Source organism: Pseudopipra pipra, chromosome 1 (genome assembly GCF_036250125.1).
Source record: "Pseudopipra pipra isolate bDixPip1 chromosome 1, bDixPip1.hap1, whole genome shotgun sequence".
NCBI lineage: Eukaryota > Metazoa > Chordata > Aves > Passeriformes > Pipridae > Pseudopipra > Pseudopipra pipra.
Genome location: NC_087549.1, coordinates 41,239,438 through 41,255,107, shown reverse-complemented (window position 1 = coordinate 41,255,107; position 15,670 = coordinate 41,239,438). Strand labels below are relative to the sequence as shown.

Here is a 15,670-nt window from a genome sequence, read left to right as displayed (position 1 = left end):
GTAATAGGAAAAATAGTGATCCTCTTAAACAGGATCTTATGATTTCCCCATTTTTTAGGCCATATGCTGCTTTTTGTGCTTAACCTAAGTTGCCATGTGCCCACCTCTGTGAACACGAGTAGCTTCCAAAACATCCCAGTGAGGGCTACTGGACAGGAGCATTTCTGTATACTTGAGAAACAGATGCTGTCTATGTGAAGCAACCAGCTGAAACCCTTCTCTCCAAATCAAGCAACATATATAAATTAAATACTTTAACAAACTCATTGAAGTGTTTCACTAAAATTTAAAGCTATGAATAAAAATTGTGAGACCTATTATAAATTACTGTGGCACTAAGATGCATAACTACAAATCTATAAACCAGTGTGCTATTCAAAACACCTAGTTTTAATATACATTTGCCACATATTGTATACAATTAGTCTGGCTAAAACAGATTACAAGAGTAAAGGTATTTGGCTTCTCAAGACTTGAAGCAACAGAGTGAGAAAACAGGGAAATTACTTGAGATTTTTCAGAAGTATATTGCAGGGAAAAATGTGGACTGTTTCCTGTCTTTATTGAAAATGTAAACCAAAAAAGCTCAGAGGACATTCATTTTAACAACCAAACAAAAAACAAAACAAAACAAAACACAGGAAAAAAACCAAAACCAACCAACCAAACAAAAAACCAAACCAAAACAAAACAAAAAGACAAAAACCCAAACAAACAAACAAACAAAAACCGAAACCACCAAAACCAACCAACCAAACAAACAAAACCAACAAAAAAACACAGCGAAATATTAAAAAAAAAGAAAAGTAGATTCTGAAATTGAATAAAGGGCTTGCAGAATCCAGTTTCTGGTCAACTAGGTCCTACCATCTTGGTTATCAGTATGATGAGGTCTCACTGCTTGTCCCTAACAAATGAAATAAAAATGTCACTTCTAGTCAAATTGCCTGATGGAAAGAATTTTGGGTAGCAGAAAGGCAGACTTTTGAAGAAGAACCAACCAAATGAGTGGACATGCCTTAAGAAAGGAACTGAAGAACAGGATTTCCCACTGGGCTTTTGCTAAGAGGCTTCAAACGTCATAAAAAAAATATTTTTGGAGCAATAAAATGAGCTTTCTTTGGAATTTTAGCTGTCACACAAGATAACTGTATAACCCTTGGTTTGTTCCTATGTTGTTTAATGACAGTTCTTTTTATAAGCCCTTATCTTCATTTAGTTAATTTTGAATCAGAAAATCATTCTCCTACAAGCCTACTCCCATCATTTTGCATCTTTCATAGAACTTACGTCAAAAAACAAATGCAAAGTGTTTATTTAAGCTACATAATTAAAAAAAAAAATAGTTAGTTGCAAAATCCAGCACTCATAAGTTAGGAAATTCAAAATTGATATGAAGCTTATAGGGATGCTATGCCTAGTATTACACTAAATTCATTTATCCAAGTTTGATGTCACTCATTAAATACCTTGTATTTTATAAGGCATGTAGAAAATGATATTGAACTAAAGTTGTATGGGCTACAATGACTCATGACAAAGATAAATTCTATGCAACACAGCAACCTGTCGCCACCACTTAACAGCAAAAATATTCTGTGAGCACTTCTGCACAATGAAGTCAGATTAGGTGAATAACACTCACCCTTTGTCAGTAAGGGATGTTTCTTTCTGAAGCAGAAGAAATTAGATGGGTTCAGGTGAATAGCCAAAAAACAAGGAAAGTTATCCCAGGCTTCTTGAATGGAGTTCCCCACCCCCAAACTCTTCTTTCTTCAGAAAATCTGTTTTGGGTATGTGGTACTTCAGTGTTTGTGATGAGTTTATAGCGCTGTGGTGTTGGACACACAGTACTTTCAGAGGGTTGTGGATGAAATTCATCCTTTGTTTTTGATGTAAAGAGGCAGAAGTTCCTGATGCAGTGGGCTACTCATGACTTCCCTTCTTCTGTCATTCCTTAGTTAGTCCCCTCTACATTGCACTGTTGACAGGGCCATTGGATTTGTCTTAAAATATTTATGCTCACTAATTATTTTGTCAAGTTGCTGAAATTTTCTGACAACAAACAAAACCAATTTTTTAATTATCTTTGTTTTGGTAAAATTTGAATAGAACCTCTTGCAATAAAATTAGGTTCTCCTCTGGCCTAAGGGTCCTCCTCAGTAATGTATGTGCGATCTGCTGCAAAAAAAACAGCTTGGAAAACTTATACCATTAATAAATCTTTCATAAATATCTTTATTTTAAGAAAATATCCCCCTTTCAGAAAAAAAAAATTCTTTTTAAAGCAGTATGTTGTGAAACATTTCTCTATGTTCTGTATCTCCAGTTTAGGAAAAGCCTTGAGGTAGACATTTTTGTATAGACCACAGTCAGCAACTTGAAGAAGTGCTTTATGCTACTAAAAATATGTTAAGCCTAGCAAAAAAAAAAAGTCCACTAATGAAGCCAGGCAATGTTGTATCTGCAAAAGTCTGGTGCAGACAAGATTCTTCAAGATTAAACTATAGATACAGACAGAGAGAAGCAGCCTTTTGTGATTGCAATTTATTACTCTTGTCTCAAAAATTAAGGGACAGATGTTAATTAGTCTGTACATCATCTGTAGCTTAGAAAACAGTTTTTTAAATAAGATTCTTCCAAAAGCACCTGTGACTATATAGAGCCTCTAAAAGTACATCTGGTATATAAAAAAATAAAGCATGTTCTGCCAACAATAAGAAAAAAACTTAAAAAAACCAAGAAATAATGCCGGGTCCTTCTGGTGTTCTTCTGATGACCTGGTTATAAACAAACTGTAATTTATATCACTTATGCACAGTGGTTTCCCTTCACAATTTTTCTGGTGAAGAAGAAAGATTAGGTAAACAAAATAAACGTATGTTTGTGATATCGGTCTTTCATGTACTGTATACATATATACGCAACTATAAAATGAATTTCACTGAAAATGTTGTATTTTAACTGTGGTTTTATTCAGGCAAGAGAAAAGAACTGAAGTTGTCATTTGAATCTGCAAAAGATAGAAGAGATGAGAAGACAACCTTCTGATGGCATAATGTGATTCACTTAATCATTATTATTTAATAATTAATTTTTCTATAAATTTTCTCCTTACAGCATACTCATAAGATTAGAAAATATTATTTCCCACCTGAAAGCATGAATATTAAGACCCAAAACTGGTTTACCCAGGATTCCACAGTTTGAGATCAGCTGCTAAGCCATCTTTTCCACTCAGGTCCAACATGTCTTCTGTAGAAATCTTAAAAATGGAAGTAGCTAAACAAAACTAAACTGTCAGAGACATCAGAGATGACATACATTTAGTCCACCCTCTTGTCAATGAAAGCTCAAGGAAAAAAACCCATCATATGTGTCCTTCTGTTTTCAGTTCTAACATAGTAAAAACATGCCATATAAGCAGAATTGATGCCTGCTAAAGAGTTTAAGTATTCAGCAGTCATCGCCAGGAAAAAAAGTAAGGTGTAATATGATAGAGTGAAGGGAAATTAGAATTAAACTCCAGATAATGATGAATGGGTAAATTCGTGAAACTAAAGCAGAGGTCTGCTGAAGTGTGATTAAGACACATTGAGCAGTAATCCCAAATGTTAAGCAAATGTTTGTGAAGACTTCTTAAGAGCTTTTTTAATAATTATTTGATTTTTAAATTATTATTTGGATGGTTGAAAGACCTTTGTGAGGAAAGGTAACAGTTGTATTAATCTGAGAGATAAATTAAATCCCTATTAAAAATAGCAGATATTAAAAAAAAAATAGAAGAAAAGAGTTATTGGCCACCTTTACATCTTTAAATTTGGAACTCCCAATGAAAAAAACAGTAACACACTCAGCATTGTTAACTGCTAACTGTAACTGCTCATGGTCACGAGCTGTAGTTTCCAAAAAGATCATTAAGAGCAAAAACTCAGTTAGTGAATGACCAAAGGAAGACAGAGAAAAAAGTGTAGCTCACTGTGGTTAAAGAAAATAAAGGCATCAATTTTTCTGAGCAGAGGAAGTAAATAGCAGCAAAACTCACTTAAAATGCAATTCTCTATTGTCCTTGTTCAGGTGATGTTGCTCCAAGAAATGAAACATATAGTAATTGCAGAAATCAGTGTTAAGAACAAAAGGAGTTATCACAAGGTACACACTTCCAAGACATCAAAAATTCTTCTCAGTACTTTCTGTTGTTTTCTTTGCACTTCAACACTTCATAAATGAGTTAGATGCAGTATCTCTTGGAAGGGATACTCAGCAAATTTGCAGATGACACAAAACTCAGAGGAGCTGTTAACTCCCTCAAAGGCAGGAAGGCCCTGCAGGGAGACCTCAACAAATTAGAGGACTGGGAAATCATCAACCTTATGAAGTTCAACATGGGGAAGTGCCAGATTCTGCACCTGGGAATGGATAACCCTGGATATTTGTACGGACTGGGGAAGGAGATGCTGGAAAGCAGTGCCACAGAAAAGGACCTGGAAGTCCTGGTTGATGGCAAGTTGAATATGAGTCAGCAGTGCCCTGGCAGCCAGGAGGGCCAACCATGTCTTGGGGTCATCAAGCAAAGCATCACCAGCTGGTTGAAGGAGGGGATTGTCCTGCTCCGCTCTACACTGACGTGGCCTCACCTTGAATATTGTGTGCAGTTTTGGGCGCCACAATATAAGAAAGATATTAAGCTGTTAGAGAGTGTCCAAAGGAGGGCAAAGAAGATGGCGAAGGGCCTTGAGGGGAAGCCATATGAGGAGCAGCTGAGGTCACTTGGTCTATTCAGCTTGGAGAAGAGAAGACAGAGGGGAGACCTCATTACAGTCTACAACTTCCCCCATGAGGGGAAGAGGAGGGGCAGGCATTGATCTCTTCTCTGTGATGACCAGTGACAGGACCTGAGGGAATGGCCTGAAGTTTTGTCAGGGAAGGTTTAGGTTGGATATTAGAAAGAGGTTCTTCACTCAGACATTGTTTGGGTGCTGGAACAGGTTCCCCAGGGAAGTGGTCACAGCACCAAGTCTGACGTAGTTCAAGAAGTGTTTGGACAATACTCTTGGGAACATGTTGTGACTCTTGGGGATGGCTAGGAGTTGGACTCAATGATCCTTGTGGGTCTCTTCCAACTCAGCATGTTCTGTGGTTCTGGGATTCACCACCAAGGTCAATAGTCCATGTAATCTTCACTGTCATTGCTGTTGTTCATGTCAGGAGCTGTTGATGTACCTGGGATGACCTCCTGAGCAGTGTGACAACAGTAAAGCTGCTTTTAGAAGACGATTGCATTCAGGTTTGACCACAAGCTGTGCTTGCAGTTGTTGCTGGGTTAGATGGTTGGTTGGTTGATTGGTTGGTTTCATTCCTGCTTCTATTCTCCGTTGTGTTAGGATTTTTTTGGGGGTTCTCTGGGGGGGCAGAGGGTGGCATGTTGGAAATATTCAGCCTGTCCTATTGCATGACAGAATAAATTTAAGACATTTAATGTCTACGCTGTCATCAGTCAGAAGTTAAGGTACTTGTATATATGGCAGTACAGTCAATATCAAAAACCCCCCTATAAAACAGTCTGGTTTTATTATTTATCCCATTGTCCTGGGATCAAAATAAGACAACTTCCTTATGGTATCTGTATCTCTGATTTATGGGTGTCATTTCGTATGTGTTACCACTCTGGGATTATTCTACTCTTCCTATGACTTTCCCTTCTGTCTAACTTGAGAAGATGGCATATTGCAGAAATCACCAAGAAATATCTTCTGTTAACTGAGCTCTAAACTTTTATGTCATATGTTGAAAGAAGTTCATTTGAAGACCAGTTTCAACACTATTTTTAGATGAAACACAGTACTAAAATCTCTGATACTACCTCATAAATTATTTAAAAAGTTAATTTCTGCTGAAAGCTCTTTAGTAAACCATTGTTTATTAATTGCCGCTGTTCATTCTCTCTTTAATAATAAAGTAAGCACCATTAATGAATGTGTCTGTTCTGCCTTAGGTATTACATCTCCCTCTAGACCATGCCAAAAACCTTATACAAATAAGCCAATAATCTTAATCAATACTCCTCTACAATGTACATTCATTAAGATTTGGCCTAGCATGTGTTTCTCTTGCTTTTGGGAATTCCAGAACAAAATTATTTCCTTCAAACAGTCGAGTAGATCTCTTTGTATACCATATGTGTCATCTGTTTGACATGAAATAGACCAGACTTATAACACACTGCACTAAGAAGTACATTGTATGCACCTGAGCTTTTTTGATTAACCCTATTATTTAAATCTGCTACTCCAGTATGATGTACACAGCTTTGATTCAGTGAAATGCAATTATTGTATTGCACTACTGGCAAAATTGTTGCCAGAATAGAGATTTTTGATCTGATTAAATTCAAGTAATAAAAAATGAAAATTCACAGAACAGATATGAATCTCAAATAATTTTTAACCAGAATTGCAGACTAACTGAAAGATAACAATCCAATAAAATGTATGCAAAACAGCACACACTTTTTTATTCCCTAATTTTTTTCAGATGGTTAACTAAATTATGTACTTGAAATCATAGAATAATAGAATACTAGTTTGGAAAGGAATCTCAAGAATTGTCTGGTGCAAACTCTCTTGTTGAAAGTATGGTCTAGATAGCCCAGCACCCTGTCCTGACGAATCTTAAAAGTATACAATATGGGGAATCCACCACTTTTCTGGGTGGATTATTCCAATGGCTGATTTCATTCTGAAAAATTTGACCCTTGTGTCTAAATGAAATCTCTCCAGAAGTGACTTGTACCCATTACCCATTGCCTTTTCCATGCTACTCCTTGTAAAAAAGGGAATTTCCCATCTTCTTTATAGTGACCCTTTAAATACTGTATCATGGTGATAAGGTCTAACCTAAGTCTTCTTTTCTCAAGGCTGAATAAACCCACTTCCTCCCAGTTCTTTGATTATCTTTGTAGTCCTTCCTTGGACCCTCTTCAGCCTGTCCACATGTTTTTTGGGTAGTCAAGACTAAAACCAAACATGCTATTCCAGCTGTGGCCTGACAAGTGGTGGGTAGAGCGCATCTCTGCTGGTGATGCTCTTGTTGATGCCAGCATCCTGTTGGCTTTCTTTCTGTGCTGCAGTAGCACACTGCTCATTCATATTGTGCACCCAGACCCCCAGGTCCCTTTCTACAGAGCTGGTCCCCAGCCATGTAGATCAGACTGTGCTGCATTCCCAAATTGTATTTCTCATCAGCAAGACCTTACACTTGTCTTTGTTGAACTCCATGAGGTTCTTGTCTCACTCTTCTTGAATTCATGTCCTATATTCTTCCACTATTTACATCTTCCTACAGGGTGGCTCTCCCTTCTGAAGTGTCCACTTCCCCACTCAGTGTTTGGTATGACCATCAAACTTCATCAGGGTACAGTTAATTCCATCATCCAGATCACTTGTCAACATATTAAACAGCATTGGGCCCCACTTATGACAGATTGCCAGTTTGAAAAGGAGGTGTTTACCACCACCCTCTGGGTGCAGCCTCTTAGCCAGTTCACCACTCACTGCACAGACCACTTGTCCAGATCATAACGCATCAGTTTCTCCAGAAGGGGGCTGTAGGAAACTCTATCAAAAGCCTTGGAGAAATCCAGGTAAACAATGTCCACATCTTGCCCCACATCAACCAAGCATGTTCCTTTGTCATACAAGGCAATCAGGTTTATCAAGTACAATTTGCCCTTGGTGAATCTGTGCTGGTTTTATTTCCCAATCATGTGCTTCATCTGACTTTTGCCTGCCCCAGATGGATTCATCCCATAACTTTCCCAGGGACTAAAGTAAGACTGATGGGCCTATAATTTCTTGGATCTTCCTTTAAGCCAAACAAAACAAAGATATTGATGTGTTTCTCAGATAATTAAAATCTGTCTCTCTAGTCAAGTTTCAGAAGCCATTATTTCCTGCTCTACATTTGAGGCTAGGTTGGATTCCCTGCAATTAGGAAGACTCTAAAAGCATTAACACTCAGAATTTTCTCGTGGTCAATTTTGTTGTTAAATACTGTGAAATACTGGTGGAAGACATGTTATATTAAAATTTAGTATGGACATAATATCTAAGAGTGTTTATTTTTATGAAGTATATCTGAGCTTTATAGATGTGTTGCATTATAGTAATTACACAAAGATCTTTCTCAATACACAGTGTATTCCTGCAAAACTGACAATAGACTAAATTTAAAAGGATGCCTTTGAAAAAAGGAACTCCAAGACAAAAGACTGGTGTTAGCTGCACTGATATACCCTTTGGTAAATGAACAGTAGTTCCAGGAAAAAAAGTTACTTTCAGATAGAACTGGAATTCATTTCAGGATTAAGAACAGATTTACCTTGATTTAAAGATTCTATTGTGTGAATATATATACTGGATGCCTCCTGTACCCTCTTCCCCTTTAAGAATTTTACTGAGAAACTATTTTTGCATAACCATGGTCTTTTTTTTTTTTATTACCTAAATCTGTTAGAACATTACAAGATACACACAGAGATTATAGAATGTGGTAATCACTTTGAAGGGAGAACATTTTGGAAACTTCCAGCTAGGAATAAAAAATACAATATCAGTTATGTTTTTAATGTTCAATTCTTACTCCAAAAAGCCCACTATCACAGTGCATCATAATGGGAAAAAAAAAAGTAAAAAAGCAGAAACAGAATTAAACCATTCTCGCATAATTTTTATACTGAAACAGAATAAAATTCCTTAAACACCCTAAATATATCGTCTTTATAATAAATAATAATAATAATAATGGCCAGTCTTCGCGAGCGAAGATTTGGGAAAGGTCATTAACCCTTCGAGCCTGCGCAGTGGATTTTTTAGGTGAGACACAGCGTGCGCTGAACTGAGCCCACCCTTTAGTCCTGAGGTTCATTTGCCGGGGCCGAGCAAAGCTTGGACAGTGGCAGTGAGGTCCCCAGGATGTAGGTTTGTTTAGAGTGACCTTCTCTTAGGTGGATTGCCTTCCACGGCTGACGAGCTCCACCTGCCCAGGGGGCCGGGAATCGAACCCGGGTCGCAGCGGTGAGAGTCAGGCACTCTAACCACTAGACCACCAGAGGCCCCATCGTCTTTATAACTTTATGGTTATGGAAGACAAGAGCCAGTGGCATAAAATTTCTATATGAACAAAAAGTATAAGGTATTTGACTCTTTATGTGGTGTGCTAAAAAGGCACCTTTGATGCTAGACATTTGGCTGATCCGTTCACTTAGGTAAACTTTCATGCCAGTATCACTGTGCTCTTTCAGGTGTTTTTTCATAATAAATTATGGATGTGTACGGGTCAATATGAATAAATATCATGAATGTGGTTAACTACTTATCGACAATTAAAGACCTAAACATATTTTTTTTTTCTTTTTCTCTGTAAGAGATTTCTCTTTAATTCTTTTCACAAAATTCTTTGCTTTACCAAGTAATGATTAGAGAAGAAAGGACATTTTAATTTGTTTTAAGTATACAACAAATATAAAACTTTAGCCATCAAACTGAGACTAACGGAGGGTTCAATACTTGTGAATATATTCATTAGCTCTGTGAATGAAGAGAAGTTATTACTTCTTCCTTTCACTATGTAGCAAATTACTCTGGTAATGGAGGTCTGAGGAAACGCATAACAGACTTTGAAGGTAAAATATGTTGTTATTCTCAGAAGGTTTGTCTTGTGTGATTTGGAATCTCTGCTAGTAAGCTACTTTACCACCTACATTAACAATTGCAGCATAGAAGCAAAGGTCATGCTTTAAATAGCACAATAAAAAGTTCAGACCCCTTTCCTACCTATGCAAATGCCTTGACATTCGCTTTATATCAGATGGAATTTTCTTTTCCCTTGTTATTCAGACCAAGAAAATGAGCTCTCTTTCTCATGTAGTTCACTTTTTTATACTGCAGTCTCCAGATATTGTTGTCAACAGTGAACAGGTAAAACTTTGCAGTTATTTTCATTACATACTTAGATTTCTTAATGCTTTGTTCAAATTAATTTTGTTTACTTTTCTTTACATTTATTTCTAACAGAACTTTTCTCTTTGTGAGGTTGATATATCACTAATATTTAGAAGAATCTTCCTACACTAGATCTTCCAAATAAAGTGCATTAAATATGTTCAGCTATAATAATAAAGTAGGAATCATAATTTCAATGCAATATGGCTTCTTAGGATCAGATTCAAAACTGTCCAGAAGCAACTGTACAACTAATTCCATAAAGTACATTGTTTTAAGATTTCTAAGGCAACTATCTAGATGACATAAAAGTCAACTAAAAGAAACTCTACTGGACACAAAAGGGTGAGAGGAGACGGGTGAATTGTTTGTGTTTTTCTCTACTGACTGTTATAAAGTTCACTTAAGAATTAGGATTTCTCTTCCTCTGTGGTTCATCTATTTCCATAAACAAATACTTAAAACATGCAAAATAAGTGAAGTCTGTAAGCAAACATTCAGTCACAGGGCAATGTAAAATTCACTTTTCTTCTTCATGCTTCCACAAGCCCAATTAACTAAGATGTTAACTGGCAAAGATGTTTATTACTTTGTTCTTCTTATTTTTCTTTTTTTTTCCTTTTTCCTCTTATTTTTTTTCTTTTCCTTTTTCTTTTTGTTACTCCTTTTTTTCTTCTTTTTTTTTTCCTTTCCCCTGGATCTGTTAATGAATTCTGTTAAACACATTTGCAATAGAAGACAAATCATATTTACAGAATATTTGTTGCGACATGCTTTTCAGTTGTTTGTCCTTTCCTCTCCTGTATATATATATATCCAGGGCGTAAACTGAGACTGAGATACAACTGCAAAACAGAAGGTGTAAAGCTGAATGACACAATGGTTCTGTCATGAAAAATACCAAATTTGTTTTAATACCGTGTAGACACAGTTCAAAATAATTTCATCCTTGCAAAGTTGTTCCAGCAAGAATTCTGCTGGTCTCTCGAAGTGTCGATTACGTCTGCAAACAAACATTAGATTCAGCAGAGTTATCAAACATTTGTCAGAACTCTGAATTTTTCTTTCTTCTCTTTGTTCTAGATGAAGTCTCCTTGCAACATAATGACATATCAGAACGGCATCATGGTCTACATTAGGGTTTAAAAAAATCACCAACTGATAAATATTGCTTTTGATAGCTCAGATCATAGGCTTGATCTACGTCTTAGTCCTGCAGAAATGTAGCTATTTTACAGTTACATCTTCCTAAGCCAAACAAACTGGAAGAAAGGTGTTTTAAAAAGCATATTCTGTTATTGTGGAATTCTTTCACTAACCAAAATAAATTTCTCTTCAGCACCTCAGGACCTCAATGACTTCTTGAAACTGAGTAGTCCTAGAATAAAGTGGAGAATAAATACAAGAATGGAAGAACAAACTAATCAAAACCCTGCTCTGGAATTAACTTGAAAAAATGTATGATGATGTGACTAGATTTATGCCTCCTTAGAAGTCTTAGAAGTCAAGAAGACTTGAATAGAAATGCCTACTTAGAAATATGTAAATAAAAGGACAGACAATCAGCAGGAAGACTTATTTCTCACAGTAACAGGTTCTAAAGCACTGATTGTACAAACTCATTGCAATTAATTTATTCAATTCAGTAAGGAAGCTGCATTATGCTCCTACTCTCCATAGCTCCTATCTGTTGTCAGCCGTGGGGCAGCCACAGGCCAATTGAGATTACATTAAGGCTGAAGTAAACCATCTATAGTGAATATTTATTTCTGAAAACTTGGTTCCTAACTCATAATCTCTTTTAAGAGACTGTTGGCTGGTAGAGAAGGTCATGGCTGCTGCATTTAATAGCTCTTAGTCATCTTTGGCAGTAAGAATTATGTATATAACATTTCATATGTATATGAAGCTGATCAGATGTACTTTTTGAAAAAAATGTGAACGAATTAATTTTGTGAAAATATTGGACTAGTAGAACAGAGGAGTAATCTTGGAACACATTTACCACCTAGTAGACAAAATCAATACAAACCCCAGACCCTTGCAAATTTAAAATTAACTTTGAAAAAGGTAAAGAATTTGTACAGTAATGAGCCACGGGAAAATAGAAAGAATTCTTGTCTTGTAAGAGAAATTGAGAACTTACTGAGGGTTCAGGACTCACAGTTAACTGCAGATTAAAGAATGCTACAGAGTCCAGAATAACGAGTAGAATTTTCTCAAGGTATGTTAATATTTATTGTTAAGGAATATTGCTGCAAAGCTTTGTCTCAGAAGGATGCTTTGGTATTAGAAATCTTGCCTTTGAGTTACACAGGGAAAAAAATTCATCAGAATAAAGTATTTTGTTGTTGAGAAACTGTGGAAAGAGTCAACTGATAATGAAAATCTTTTATAATGCCTAGGATTCAGAATGATAACTGAACAGGATGTATACTTGTTCAGATGCATATACTGAACAATTCCAATAAATGAAATAGATCCACTCATATAGAATAAGTATAAGCTTCATTCTTGGTTAAATCTAAAACTAGGAAGATAAAGCAAGAATAGATGAGCATGCATGAAAGTGAATAATAGGAAGTGAAACACAGCAATCCTGAATCTGAAGAAAAAAATACTTTATTTAAGGTGTGTTTTTTTACAATCCCACATTTGACCAACAAAGTCCTTGAATTAAGAACTTTACGGAGATGACTTATAATTCTGTTCAATGTAAGCTAATTTGCTTAATATCTGAATTAATAGCTCTATGTAGTTTGTCTGTTCCTTATGTACTTTGACTGCTACATGTGAGTTAGAATGAATGTATGCCTAGAATGGTGCATAAAATATTTGCTGGTCAAGTATTTAAAGTTAGCAATATATTTCCTCAAAGTGAAGACTCAATCATGCTCAAAGACACATTCATATTCTAAGCTTGCTTTTTGTATGTATTGTGCTTCCTGGAATCAGTCTAAATCAGCAGACGTGAAAAAATCTCCCACTGTTTGCTATACTTTTGGGTAAAGATATAGTGGAGGATCTGTTAGAAAGGAGCTAATGGTTTGCATTGAGAGAAGAATTCAGATTATGTTTAAAACATTTTGAGTTTCTAGTATAATTAAATTAAAATGCTTACTTTATTTATCAGATCTCCCTTGAAATGTTTCATTAATTAAATCTATAGACCTCTACGCTCATGACTGCAGTGAGCATTTTCTTTTTTTCAGCTCAACATCTTTTTCTTTTATTCTTACCTTCAAGTTTTAGTGAAAATAACTTAATTCTGCCACTAATTTAAGTTTCAGAATACCCTAGAATATTTTCAAATATTAGTTTTGTAAAGTATGACAGTAAAAATTTCTTTTTTTTTTTTTCTAGGGATGATTTAAAGCACCTAGATCTCAAGAGGCAGAAGAAATGTGTTTAACTGTGGGGGCAGAGTGGGGGAAATCCTCCTATCACCATGGTAGCAAGTGGTCTTTGTCAGTGCTTGTGCTTATGTTTTGCGTAAGAAGAGAATATGGTCATTTAGACTGCAGAACTGTAATGTCATTTTGAAAATGCACTGGGACCAGACATAATGCACTGTTCTATGAATTCTGAAAGTGCAATTAAAAGCAGACCAGTGATGACAGCAAGGTCTTAACTTGCTTACACTGAGGGCCATGAACATCAAATTTTTCAGCCAAGAGTGAAATAGCATCCTCATAATTAACTGGTCTTAGAAACTACAACATGCCAACTACACCTAGTATCCCCAAGAAATTTTAGAATGGCAAGTTTCCCATAAAAATCATCTCTTTTTAAGATCACAAAAATGCACAGCACTTGAGGGAACAACGTAGACATAGTAGAATGGTGAGATGAAACTTTCAGAAACGTGATGGAGAAGTACTGCTAAGATTTATCAGGTTGTAGTATCTGATGTATATAGAAGCTCAACCCAAAATTCACCACCTGCATTTCAGAAAATATTGTCTCATGAGGCCAAAGCATCAACTACAAAATAAAATTAATAAATCTTGAAAGGTAAAGACCATTTGTATGGTGCAACATTGAAGTCTAGTTATGGTCAATCTAATCTATGAATGCAGTTATTTACATGAATACAGAATCAACAACATTACTGGAACCAGAGTGCAGTAAAGGCGCAGGCTATAAAGACACTGAATGAATTTTATGTGAAGGTAAAATACCAGAATAAAGTCTTCTCTTGCAGACCATAGCTGTCACCACAAATTTTAAAAACAAAATCTGATTGTGAGTGTGGTGGATGGGTGCATAAATTTCACAGTTTTATTAGAACAAAAACCAAAGAAGTTTTTCCTCTCCTAATCATTGCCTCATTCTGCCATACAAGAGAAGCAGTAATAAAAATAGATCCTGCAGTTTCAGTGCTTAGATATCTTCCTCTATATCTGTTTCACTCTTAATAATTCTTGAAGACTAGGTGATGACATCTGACTAAAGTAGTTTCTTTCAGGTGGAATTATATCAACCTTCCATAAACAGATTTTTATTTTTTTTCTGTATCTTTTCTGGGTGTATCTTACCTGAATTAAAACAATTGCCTTTTTTCATAGCCATGTGTTTTTGAAAGCCAACAGTTACTCCATAAGCAGTTAACCAAGCAAGTCTAATTCCTATGCAACTGCTTACATGCAGTGAGCTCCTAGCCTATATCAAAAAGTCTTGTTTTTAAAAATCATCTCTTTTACTTTATATTGATTACTGATCACTCTGTTATTAATATTATATTTTATATTCCTAGGGCATGGGACAAAGTGTGTGGAATCCAAGTCTTTTTAGTTTTAAGGAGAGCACAGTTGTGCCATTAATATATTTCATTAGGAAATTAGTATTTTTCTACCACCATTGATAAAAATAATATAAAAAATACATCCCCCCAAATGTTCTGATTTTTTTCCCATTATATTATCAGCACAAACTATGCTTATTTTTCTTTATATTTCTCATAGTTCTTATACTAATGCCCAGAAGAAAATGATTTGTCATGCGACAACACTAATAAATCCTATGTATTTTGTCTGTATAAAGAAACAGATATTTTATCAAAGAATAAAACCAGACTGTATCAAAGTCTACCTTTGAGAGGTCTAATGGCATTTGATCTAATTTCTAATTTTGATCTATAGTTTTATTTCTTCTCAGTTCCTCAGGTCAGCATTAAGCCATCTCCCAACTTTTTCCCCCTCAGATAAAAAATTCTGTGTGGTTCTGAAAGTAAGTTAAGCTTCTATACTGAAACCCAGAACAGAGTGTTCAATTATTTCTGGTTTTCACCTATCTTAGACCTTTGAGATTAGCTGTATTACAAATGTAATTGCTTTCCTGAGCTCAGGAAAACAGAAAATTGTAGATTTTTTGGTGAAAAATCTGAGATAAAAACATGGTAGTTTTTACGTGTACACACCACGGATCCAGTCTAAAACCTAGATTTTCCAGCTTAAGTAATTTTTTAAAAAGTAGGGAAAAGGTGAGAAAAGACAGCAATTATTTTCCTGTAGGAACTTTTTTCACTTGGAAAATTTGAACTGAGTGGCCTCAGTAGGAGATGCTTCCTTCAGCCATCTTTTTCTAGCAGACAAATCTACTACCAAAAAACCTCAAGCTTTTTTCTTTATGAAAAGAGCTGAGGTGGCATATATGCTGAAGATCATGTT

The 15,670-nt window shown here is 35.7% G+C and overlaps 1 long non-coding RNA gene across 1 annotated transcript; it reads left to right on the top strand.

Moving 5' to 3' along the window:
- The first annotated feature begins 9,731 nt into the window (after positions 1 to 9,731).
- LOC135413554 (uncharacterized) lies at positions 9,732 to 15,176 on the top strand. Its single transcript, XR_010430285.1, has 3 exons — positions 9,732 to 9,977; positions 11,085 to 12,716; positions 13,365 to 15,176. It is a non-coding gene; the product is annotated as an uncharacterized LOC135413554 (long non-coding RNA).
- The last annotated feature ends 494 nt before the right edge of the window (positions 15,177 to 15,670 follow it).